At 40.7% G+C, this 13,042-nt stretch overlaps 1 protein-coding gene across 3 annotated transcripts in view; it reads left to right on the top strand.

Moving 5' to 3' along the window:
- The window catches only part of LOC140476173 (voltage-gated delayed rectifier potassium channel KCNH5), a 312,744-nt gene that overhangs the window by 49,687 nt on the left and 250,015 nt on the right, over positions 1-13,042 (top strand). The gene's annotated exons all lie outside the window — the stretch shown is intronic.

A 13,042-nucleotide genomic window follows, 5' to 3' on the forward strand; every position in this document is an offset into this window, starting at 1 on the left:
AAAAAAAACTATCCTTATCTATTCTGGCTTATAAGTGATTCAAAACTACACTAACAAAAACAGAAATTGCTGGAGAACTTTAGCAGGTCTGGCGGCATCCGCGAACAGAAAGCAATGTTAAACTTTCAAGTTCAGTGACCTTTCTTCAGAACAAGACTGCACCACTGTGGATGAATCTTAATGTAGCCTAGCAAGTTTCAAACTTCCGAATAAGAAATACTGGTCTTAACAGTGACACCCTCATACTGTGAAACAATATAAATTATGAACTTTGGTCACATTGTAATTTGTACCAGACTGGGGAAGCAGCTTTCACAGTGCATCAGCATTTATTGGGACACTGAAAATGCTCTTCAAGATAAATGGAAAATGGGGTTAGGAAGATAAATGAATGCCACACACTCCTTCCTTCTTGCCCATGGTCCTGCTGAGATTGTCTCTCTGAGTCTTGTTGCTAGCTGTTGAATGTTTCTCTCCTGCTGTCTGGTTGTTTCTGGCCACTCAGACTGTTGCTGCCTCCCACTAACCAGCTCTGCTTCCTAATCACTTCCCACAGACAGACAGCTGACTGGCAGCTTGCAGAGGAAGTCTGGGAGTTAAAATATCTCATGCCTGAAAACAATCAGTTTATATTGCTGCCCTCTCCTCTACATATTTTAAGACTGTTCGATGTTAAAATGGGCTCCTGTGTTAAACGCACAAGAGGGCTTTGAATTCTGATTCTAACTGTCAGTCATTCTTCCTCTCTTCATGCAGGACCACAGCATCAGCCTGACATAGTCATTCTTACAGAATCATACCTTACAGATAACACCCCAGACACCACCATTACCATCCCTGGATATGTCCTGTCCCACCGGCAGGACAGACACAGTACAGGTTGCGGCACGTTGGTACATAGTTGGGAGGGAGTTGCCCTGGGAGACCTTGACACCGACTCCAGACCCCATGAAGTCTCATGACTTTAGGTTAAACATGTGCAAGGAAACCTCTTACTGGGTACCATGTAGTGTCCTTCTTCGGCGGATGAATTGGTACCTCTCCATGTTGAACAACACTTGGAGGAAGCACTGAGGGGGGCAAGGGTGCAAAATGTATTCTGGGTGGGGGATATCAATGTCCACCACCAAATGTGGCTCAGCGGCAGCATTACTAATCAAGCTGGTTGGGTCCTAAAGGATATAACTGCTGGAGTGGGTCTGCGGTGGGTGGTGAAGGAACCAACAAGATGAAAAAACATACTTGACCTCAGATGCAGACGTATCTGTCTATGACAGTATAGGTAAAAGTGATCACCGCACTGTCCTTGTGGAGATGAAGTCCTGCCTTCACATCGTGAATAACCTCCATCGTGTTGTGTGGCACTATCACTGTGCTAAATGGGACAAACTTATAACCGATACAGCAACTCAAGACTGGGCATCCATGAAGCGCTGTGGGCTATCAACAGCAGCTGAACTGTACTCCAGCAGAATCTATCATCTCATGGCCTGGCACATCCCCCACTCAACCATTGCCATCAAGTGTGGGGATGAACCCTGGTTCAATGGAGAGTGCAGGAGGGTATGCCAGGAGCAGCATCAGGCATACCTAAAAATGAGGTGTCAACTTGGTGAAGCTATTGAATGGGGCTACTTGTGTGCCAAATGGCATAAACAGCTAGTGATAGACAGAGCTAAGCGATTCCATCACCAACGGAGCAGATCTAAGCTCTGCAGTCCTTCCACATCCATTCATGAATGGTGGTGGATAATTGAACAACTCACTGGAGGAGGAGACTCCACAAATATCCCCATCCTCAGTGATGGATCAGTGCAAAAGATAAGGCTGATGCATTCACAACAATTTTCAATCAGATGTGCTGAGTGGATGAAGAATCCTGAGCTCCTCCTGTGGTTCCCAGGATCACAGATACCAGTCTCCAGCCAATTCGATTCCACGCTCTATCAAGAAACAGCTGGAGGCACTGGATACTGCGAAGGCAATGGCCCTTGATAACATTCCGGCATTGGTACTGAGGACATGTGCTCCACATCTTGCTGCTCCCCTAGCCAAGCTGTTCCAGTACAGTTACAACACTGGCATCTACCCGACAATGTGGAAAATTGCCCAGATATGTCCTGAACACAAAAAGCAGGACAAATCAAACCCGGCCAATTACTGCCCAATCAGTCTACCCTCCATCATCAGTAAAGGGATGGAAGGTGTCATCAACAGTGTTATCAAGTGGCACCTGCTCAGCAATAACCTGCTCAGTGACACCAAATTTGGGTTTCGCCAAGGTCACTCAGCTCCTAACCTCATTATAGTCTTGGTTCAAACATGGACAAAAGAGCTGAGTTCCAGAGATGAGGTGAGAGTGATAGCCCTTGACATCAAGGCCGCAGTTGACCAAGTATGATGTCGAGAAACCCTGCCAAAACTGGAATCAATGGGTATTGGGGGCAAACATCCGCTGGTTAGAGTCATACCTGGCACAAAGGAAGATGGTTGTAGTTGTGCAGAGTCAGTCATCTCAGCTCCAGGCCATCTCTGCAGGAGTCCCTCAGGGTAGTGTTCCAGGCCCAACAATCTTCAGCTGATCAATCAATGACCTTCCCCCTGTCATAAGGTAAAAAGTGAGGATGTTTGCACAGTGTCGCCAATGATTGCATAGTGTTCAGCACCATTCGCAACTCCTCAGGTACTGAAGCAGTCTGTGCTGAAATTCAACAAGATCTGGACAATATCCAGGCTTGGACTGATAAGTGGCAAGTAACATTCGGGCCACACAAATGTCAGACAGTAACCATCATCGATAAGAGACACTCAAACCACCACCCCTTGCCATTCAACAGTATTGCCATCACTGAATCCCCCATTGTCAACATCCTTGGGGTTATCATTGACCAGAAACTCAGCTGGACTCACCACATAAACACAGTGACTACAAGAGCATGTCAGAGACTAGAGATACAGCAGTGAGTAACTCACCTCCTTACTCCTCAAAGCCTGTCCGCCACCTACAAGGCACAAGTCAGGAGTGTGATGGAAACACCCTACTTGCCAGGTGTGTGCAGCTCCTACAACACTCAAGAAACGTGACACTATCCAGGACAAAGCATCCCGCTCGATTAGCACCACATCTACAAACATTCAAATCGTCTACCACTGGCATGCTCAGTAGCAGCAGTGTGTACTATTTACAAGATACACTGAAGAAATTCATCAAGGATCCTCAGACAGCATCTTCCAAACCCATAACCACTTTCATCTAGAAGGACAAGGATGCAGGTACTTGGGAACACCACCACCTGCAAGTTCCTCCAAGCCACTCACCACCCCTGACTTGGAAATATACCACCGTTCCTTCACAGTCATTGGATCAAAATCATGGAATTCCCTCCCTACCAGCATTGTGGGTCAACCTTCTTGGACCTGTTACATTGAACCTCAGATTAAGGATATGGAAGATAAATTATAGATACCCGAGCTAATTATAGAAGGCAGCTCACCGCCACCTTCTCAAGGGCAAGTAAGGATGGGTTATCAATGCTGGCCAGCCAGCGACGCCCAAGTCCTACAAATGAATAAAAAATGAGAAGTCATTTGTCTTATTGTGTCTGTGGCAGTTCTTTACAAATACGATCACTGCTCTTTCCCCATAGCAAAGAAGTGTTTCCATTTCAAATATTTGTGCATTTTCAGTTTTGTTTCCAAGCAAAAGGGCCACTAAACTGGTAGTATCTACAGCCATCCTTTGTGTTTGGTGAGGCTGTACAGGCTAAACTAAGCTACGTCAATGCAGAACATATGATTAGGAGCAGACTGCAAACACTGGCCAATGAATCACGACAAGACTTAAGATTCCTTTTGATGATCGCCCTATTGAACAGTTTCATTGCTGACTATAGAACTTCTTTGCTGTTGTTCTCAGTGGGATCATCATCCATGGGAGCTGATGACATATTGTTACTTATAAACCATCTGTTGATATTACCTTGAGCTCCTCAAGGAACAATGATATCTCATTTGCAAACGATGAATGCATTGTGACAACTGTCGGCAAATCTCAAATAAAAACGGAAAATTCTTGAAATGCTCAGCATGTCAGGCAGCACCTGTGGAGAGAAGATGGTTAGGATTAATATTTCAAATATTTAACCAGATCTCTGAATGTTCAGAGCTTTCTTTGTTTTAATTTAATTTAATTTTTTCCAGCATTGCTTTTTGTCTGGTTGTTACTAGTGATTTAGTTGGATGCCATACACTGCATTTTCATTCTTTTCCGTCATTGTTCATCAGTTGTCTGAATTGTTGATAATAAGAACATGAATTGCAGTTCATGAATACTGACATTTTGGTATACAGGTAAAGCTTTTTCTATAATTATGCTCATAATCTTTATGTGTTGACATGCTGAATTTTTCACCTTGTCACAGACACTGCACATTCAGACAGTTGAGTGCACCTCTGTTGTGGCAATTGATGGAATTCATTTCAGCAGGAAACAAAACAAATAGAGAAGAACAAGTAGGAAAGGGAAACTCAGAAGACTGAAACAGGAAGAAGAGTTAGAGGATTATCAAAAAATCGTGGAACAGACTTGATGGGTTGAATGGCATTTATGGAACAGAGAAATAAATAGACTTTTGAATTCATGGAAAATCTCTTTACATCTATATTACCATCCAGGAAAGTGTGAAGTGCCATGACTATAACATTCCTCACGTAAACTTGCCACAGGGCTTTGCAAGGGGGAGACTTGGAAGCCAAGAAGGTAGCAAAGGACTTGAGGGTCGGGGTGGGGTGGGGGTGGAGTAGGGGTGGTGTTGTTTGGGAAGAGATGAAGCTTGAGAGGGTTGAAAGGTGAAGCAATCTTGGAAATGTTAAAAAGGACATTGGCGGAATGCCGGAGAAAACATAGAAGTGATCTCTGGCAGGAGGGAAGTTAATCAACAGGGTACTGTGGCACTGTTTTGGAGATCAGAACATAAAGATAAGGACTCTGGAGTCATATGTAACTTTGTTTTGTGAATGAGAATACAGCAGAAAGCTTTTTAATCTTTCCTAACTAGGTGGGCACATTTGTTTATATTTAAACTTGTCAAAAACCAGTTTCACAAACACTGAACAATTGCTCTGTAACCTGTAGTTTGCAAATGCTGACAATATTAATAATGCATGTAAAATTGAACAAAGCTACAAAAAAAGAGGCCAATGTTATAATAACCTTTTCTTTTACAAAATGAATAAATTACATCTGTAACCGATGAAGTATTATAATTACTTGCAAAGAATAGATAATGATGGCTAATAATTTGAAATCACTGAAACAAATGGAATCACTTCCCCTTTCTATCTGACACATTCCTGAGTAACACATTGTTGGTAGGAAAAGTTCTAATCACATTAGAATTCACAAATAAACAGCAGCAGAACTGTGACGGGAAAAATTGTTTGAACAGTTTAAATGTAAAAATATTTCCTAGGTGGACAATCATACTTGTTAGCAAATGATTGTTGATGATGATGACAATGCAAAAAGATTCAAGCTAATAAAATCAGTGTGTTGGAATCTTGGTGCTACAATATTTAATATTGTTTTAAAAAACATTAGACCGAAATAACTTGGTCTAATGGAAATGATTTACTAGTAATTTAGTTGGTTTCCACACATTGCATTTCAATATTTTTTACTTTATTGTTCATTGGTTCAACCAGAAATAAGAAAATGAAGTTACAATTTCTGTATATTGGTATTTCTCTATATGACTGAAACTTTGTCATAATTAAACCGGGATTTTGTCTGAGAAGCATTTTGTATATCTATGGTAGAATTGAAATAATTTACTCTCATTTCAATAGGTCAATGTGACAGTATCTCCAAATGCTTACATCTTATTACGATTTTCTTTTTTTTTATTGCTACTTCCTTAGGCTTAATAGCTTCAAGTCATTAATTTTGATTTCTGCAGATAATGTTTTTACTGCATTCTCTGGTCTGTGTAAATCATCTATTTCTCAGTTATTTTATCATACAGTTATATCATTTACATAAACCCAGTAACATTCCAATGTGCTTTTCTCATAGATGGAATATTAAAAATATTGCTTGACTTGCCTCAAGTCTCCTGGCACTGACTGTAATTGCAGACTTTCTGTTGGTAATGGTCTGTATAATGCAATCAGTTGGCATTTTCAGTTTTGTGAGCATAAATTGTTTTCTTTATCATATTTTGTAAATATGTCACTTAATACAGTGTTGAAAGGAAATGAGTCGTGAAATCTCACAAAATGTTCCACTCTCTTGCAGAATTAAAACGTAATACATTGCAATATCAGAAATTGCCACCAAACAGTAATCATCACCTCTATTGTTTATTTTGTCCTCATTTTTTGTCATTTAATTTTTCTTTTGCACCTCCTCTATGGTAGCTATAAAAGGAGAATTGTGTTACATTTTATACCTGTCACCCCATTTATTTGTAATTTACCAGCACCAATCAGGCACAGTATCCAGCCTGTTGATTGCTATCCTGTCAGATGGATAGCAATAATTTAGATACATTGTACAGACGTTTCCTCATATTAAGTGAGAATGATTAATGCTGTAACATTCACATTCCTTTTTCACTGTGTTATTTAAACTTTTTAAAAAGCAAATTCAAAGAAAAAAATTGCCATCTTATTAACTAGGCCAGTGTGGGGAAAATGGGAGGTTTGAATTACTTTTGAAACAAATTAATGCTGAGATGTATTGGAGTACATTTTGGAATAGGATGCGCTATGAAGGAAATCAATTGTGCTTAACTTCTGAGATAAGAACTCTAGGTATAGCTAACTGGTAAAAATAAAATAATACCTGTCTCCATAAAATAGGACAGAAGCATCCTAAATGCTTATTTAAAAAAGGTACAGGAGTTATAATTTGCTTGCCCAATCCAGGAAAGTAGCAAAAGCTGACCAATAGTTTCAAAAACTGTGCACAAATCAAATTAACATGAATACCAGTCTTCACCATTTGAAAACAAGAGTTCAGAGACAGTACGTTTCTGTCAGTGTGAAGGGCAAGGCTGGTAGGTGTAGGGAATGCTGGATGACTAAAGTAACTGAGGCTCTGGTTAAAAAACAGAAGGAGGCACATATCAGGTACATTCAGCTGGGATCGAGTGAATCCCCTGAGGAGAATAAGGGCAGGAGGAATATACTTAAGAGGGAAATCAGGAGAGTAAAAAGGGGACATGAGATAGCTTTGGCAAATCAAGTTAAGAAAAATCCAAGAGATTATATAATTACATTAAGGGCAAAGAAAAAAATTAGGGAGAGAATAGGGCCCTTTGAAGATCAACATGGCTGTCTATGTGTGGAACCACAGGAGATGGGTGAGGTACTAAACAAATATTTTGTATCAGTATTTTCTGTCGAGAAGGACATGGAAGCTAGGGAACTTGGGGAAATAAATAGTGATTCTTGAAAAGAGTTCATATGACAGAAGAGGAGGTGCTGGAGTCCTTAAAATGTATAAAGGTAGATAAATCCCATGGACCTGATCAGGTGTTTCCCACATCTTTGTGCGATGCAAGGGAAAAGATTGCTGGGCCCCTGCTGAGATATTTGTATCATCGACAACCTTGGGTGAGGTGCTGGAAGATTGGAGGTTGGCTAATACAGTGCCATTATTTTAAGAAAGGCTGTAAGGAAAAGCCAGAGAACAATAGACTGATGAGCCTTAAGTCAGTGGTGGGTAAGTTGTTGGAGGGAGTTCTGAGGAACAAAATTTACATGCATTTGGAAAGGCAAGGACTGACTAGGGATAGTCAACATGGGTCTGTGGTGGGAAATCATGTCTCACTAACTTGAGATTTTTAAAGAGGCGACAAAGAAGATTGAAGGCAGAATGGTAGATGTTGACTATATGGACTTCAGTAAAGTGTTCAACAAGGTTCCGCATGGTAGGCTAGTTGGTAAGTTTAGATTACATGGGATCCAGGGAGAGCTAGCAAATTGGCTACAAAATTGGCTTGAAGGTGGGAGACAGAAGGTGGTGTAAGAGGTTTCAGACTGGAGACCTATGACCAGCAGTGTGCTGCAACGATCGGTGCAGCTCCACTGCTTTTCATCATTTATATTAATTATTTGTATATGAATGTAAGAGGTATGGTTAGTAAGTTTGTAGATGACATCAAATCAGTAGTGTAGTGGACATTATCTCTGAGTACAATGGGACTTTGATCAGATGGGCCAATGGGACAAGGAGTGGCAGACGTTTAATTTGGATAAATGTGGGCTGTTGCATTTTGGCAAGGCCAACCAGGGCAGGGCATACACGGTTAATGGTAGAGCCCTGGGGAGTATTGCTAAACAAAGAGATCTATGCCTACAGGTGCATAGTACCTTGAAAGTGATGTCAAAGGTAGACAGGGTGGTGAAGAAGATGTTTGGCAAGGTTGCCTTCATTGATCAGAACATTGAGTATAGGAGTTGGGATGTCATGTTGCAGCTGTACAGGGCATTGGTGAGGCCACTTTTAGAGTATTGCATACAATTCTGGTCACCCTTCTATAGGACAGATGTTGTTAAACTTGAGATGGTGCAGAAAAAATTTGCAAGCATGTTGCTGGTACTGGAGGGTTTGAGTTATAGGGAGAGGCTGGGGCTTTTCTCCCTGGAATGTCAGAGGCTAAGGGGAGACTTCATCGAAGTTTATATAACCATGAGGGACATGAATAGGGTGCATAGTCAATGTCTTTTCCCCAGTGTAGGGGAATCCAAAATTAGGGGGCACAGGTTGAAGGTGAGAAGGGCAAGATTTAAAAGGGACCTTAGGGGCAACTTTTTCATGCAGAGGGTGGTGCATGCATGGAATGAGCTGAAGAGGAAGTGCTGGTACAATTACAATGTTTAAAAGGTATCTGGATGGGTATATGAATAGAAAAGGTTTAAAGGGATATTGGCTAAATGCTGGCAAATGGGACAAGGTCAGATTGGGAAGTCTGTTTCTGGACTGTATGATTCTATGACTCTAAATGATTACTTTGAAACGACTATGGGAAATGCTCTTCTTTCAAATGAAGCTGCAATTCTGTCCAACATTTGTTCATTGATATAGACAGAAACAAAAGCAAGAATGCAAAGGTTGATAAGGTGTATAATTGTGATTTTGCAAGACTCCACTGGCAAAAAGACATCTACTAGTGCAGTTTGAAAGTCGAGTTTTAGACCTTACATAGCATGCGTAATTTTCTGATCCATGACTTTGGGCAATGTAAAGGTCTAGCACTCCTGGCAACTTAAACCCCATTTCCATTGGTAAATTATTGAAATTGAGACCCATAATGGATTGTTCTAGTTCAATTAACACAAAGCTCTCTACATGCACATTAGTCGTTGCACAGCAGAGAAATTAATTTGGATTATTTTGAAGTGTCCCCTAAATTCCAGCTATGTGTGTGTGTGTGTATATACCTATTTGCTTAGATTTAAAAGCTTCACTTAAAAATGAATTTGGACTATACAGTATAAAATCTGGCACTATTTCCATTCTTTTGAATTCAAACTTTATTGTGGTTCTAGGCCAGGCACCTTTAAAATATTTTAAGAAGGTAGCCTAGGCTCTAACATTTTCTTATTTATAGGCAGATGAGAAGTGGGTGTGCCAGGTGTGACGTAGCTAGTCAAACCACTCAGCTTTAAGCAAAACAGAGTTTATTTAAACACTACAGTTGAAACATAAACAAAGGAAAGCGGAATTTAGATCAAAACTTAACTGTTGGAAAACGTAACCAACCCGATGCAGCAACTATTACTAATTAACTGTTCCAATACAGTAACATACCATAACCATACCACTGAGCAAAAAAGCATAAATGCAAACACAGATTCTTATGGCTGAAGGGAACAACATGCAGAGAGATATTTCAGAGCAATCCTTTACTGAAGCTTGCAACACTTCTGGATTCCAACATCTTGTGACTGCTACAGCCAAAAGCAAAACTAGAAAAAATCTGAACTGGGGGAACTGGCCAATCCCCTTCCATGTTTAAAGTCCCTGGATGCTTCGGCATCTCTGCCTTTACGATCTCTTTTCAAAAAAAAAGGACAAAATAACCTTTTAAAAGTGACAGCATCATCACACAATAAAGGCATAAACCAATGTAGATTGTAGGAAAGCGAAATCAATGCTCTGTACAATTTTCATGGCTTAACTACCTGAGCAGAAGCAGAAAAACAATTGTATCTTTGAAATAACAGAATGCGTGTAGTTCTAAGATTTATACACTTAGCTTGCCATTTGTCTAGGACTAACAAACCTTTGCTCACATATATGACAAACCTCAGAGACTGCATTCATTTGGTCATGAGTCTTTTATTGTTTCTACAGTTCCCAAATGTTTACTGAGAATGCTGCATTCATCATGTGCACCGTGCTGTTAAATCTTTTGCTCCCTTCAATGGAACATTTTCAGGAAAAAAATATCTTAAAGATGTGTAGCAGCCACTTGAGAGTTGTATATTCAATATTCTGACTTTCTACCAAACAGCTTTCAAAACTGCTCTTTTTCCATGTGTGAAGAGTCTTATCTGATCATTGCAACGAGTGGGTGAAGGACTTCAGTGCAGTTCTTTGATGCTCAATTCAGAATACCTTGAATATGGTTTATTTCGGAGCCAGACTATTGGATATGTATGGCGGCATAAACATGCATTTCATGTGAGTGTTGATGTGGCTTCAGAGCCAGCAGATCAAAAGCAAATTTGATTTTCTCATTTCAGCAGTTACAAAACTGCTATGAGCAGTGTAGACTATTCCATATTGCCTTCATAGACCTCGGCAAGGCCTTCGACAGCAATAGAGATGGAGTCCTAGACTCTTGCTATCATTTCTTCTTTCCATCAGGATATGTGTATTTTTGTTAGATTCAATCAAGTATGTCATCAAAGGCTTTTAAGGTCAGCAATAGAGTTCAGCATGACTGGTGCTTTCTCTTGGCATATTTTTCTGTACACTGCGATTGTATGCCTTCTGCAACTGGAACAAAGGTGTGTAGCTGCAGGCCGGAGCTGATGCCAAGTTTTTCAACTTGCAAAAGTTTAGGCTAACAACAAAGTCTTTACTGACTTGACAACCTGTACTGAAGCTGACTGACAGCAGCTTATAGCCCTGATCATCAGCATCTGAAAGACCAAAGTTATGGGGCTAGGATATATAGATACTACCTTCCATCAATGTTGATACCCTCCCTCTGAAGGATCGACAATTACCAGCAATTTGTCCCTTGAAGCAAACCAACCAAAATTTCTAAGCACTGTGTTTATTAGGCTTATCTCTGCACCCTCCTTAGAGCAGCGAGGCTTGGACAACTTCTGTCAGCCAAGAAAAGCAGCGGAACAACGTCCAACTCTACTGCCTGTCCTGAATTTTATGATCTCCTGGCAAAAGAGAGCTTTGACAAAGGGTCAGTTAGACTCGAAATGTCAGCTCTTTTCTCTCCTTACAGATGCTGCCAGACCTGCTGAGATTTTCCAGCATTTTCTCTTTTGGTGGCAAAAGAGAGTGCTGGGCATGGAAGGCCACCAGTGTCCGGGGATCCATGGCATTTCTGCGCAGGTATTAGCTAGGCCATGTGAGCCAAGTTGATGATGGTCACATCCCCAAAGACATTCTGTATGGCGGGCTTTACCCAGCTCACCCCCAACTGTTTTACAAGGATGTCTGAAAGCTAGACCTCAAGTTGTCTGGGTCGGAATGCCTGAAAGCAAAGGACAAAAAAATAAAAGACCTGATGTTAGAAATTGAGAACCCGTTGGAAGGAGGAAATTTCAGTTACCTTGGGTCAATGCAATTCACCTGTATTGACTATGGAATGGATTGGCACTCTTGAATTGGCCCAAGCAGCCACAACAAACCAAGTTCAAAGCAAAGTGATAGATTCAACCCTAGATAGAGATCATCTCCCAAGATAGCTGGATGTGCAACTGCAAATGATATCCAGATTGTTCTCCTTTTTCCAGATGGGAATCCTATTCTTTTTATCATGAATACTTGTCAATAATGATATAACATTCCAAGAAAAAAGACATTTAGAATATTAGAAGTAGTTGTAAAGTCTAGGTAATCTATCTATTTATCATAAAATGAAATGAGCTTTTAAATTTGAATGTTGTTACTTGTCATCATTCATTACTCTTAGTAGCTGAACCTAGTGTCAAATTCAATAGAGCACATGGTCCAGTACCATCATTCTATCTAGAGGCCCTGAGATGCTGCAGAAGCCAAATCCTTTCTTGTTTCAATGTGTCCTGCTAAATGCAGGAGCCACAGGAAGTGGCTTTATGATTCAGTGTTTTATGATTTTCGTGCTGTATGTGATGACCTTTGCAGAGCTCAGGACCTTTGAATCTCCAACTGAACTTCATTAGTAAGGGGATGAACAATAAGTCTGAATGGCTGACTGTGTATAACCCACACAACTGGCATCAAAGCGTACAGCAACCATTGGCCTGAAGCTCTTATTTCACAATTTGTTTTGTTTCAAATAGACATTTTTAAACAAAACCTGTAGGGTCACATTTGTAAATGTATTCTGATTTTCTTCTATTGTTATTACATAAGCTCTGACTAAATTACAAACGTTTCATTTATTTCTGCCTTTCTGTACTGTCCTGGATTTTTCCAGCTGCAGCTCTGGGATTTCTCTCATCCTCCTTGCAACCAGTTCCATCTTTAAGTTTCCAACTTTATCTTAAGCAGCACACCTCGGAGTACTCTATTCCAATGTGTGGCTGTAGTGTCCTGAAGTAATTGTGTTTCCTCCAACTTGTTGCCCTGTGATGAGTGACTTTTGCTTGTCACATGAGTAGCACCACTAAGCTGAAGTGGCTCTTCGGCTAACCTTGGAGGAGACTGGGAAATTCCTGATGAAGGGCTTTTGCCCGAAATGTTGATTTTCCTGCTCCTTGGATGCTGCCTGAACTGCTGTGCTTTTCCAGTACCACGCTAATCTAGAATCTGGTTTCCAGCATCTGCAGTCCTTGTTTTTACCCTGGGAAATTTGCACGA

Source organism: Chiloscyllium punctatum, chromosome 4 (genome assembly GCF_047496795.1).
Source record: "Chiloscyllium punctatum isolate Juve2018m chromosome 4, sChiPun1.3, whole genome shotgun sequence".
NCBI lineage: Eukaryota > Metazoa > Chordata > Chondrichthyes > Orectolobiformes > Hemiscylliidae > Chiloscyllium > Chiloscyllium punctatum.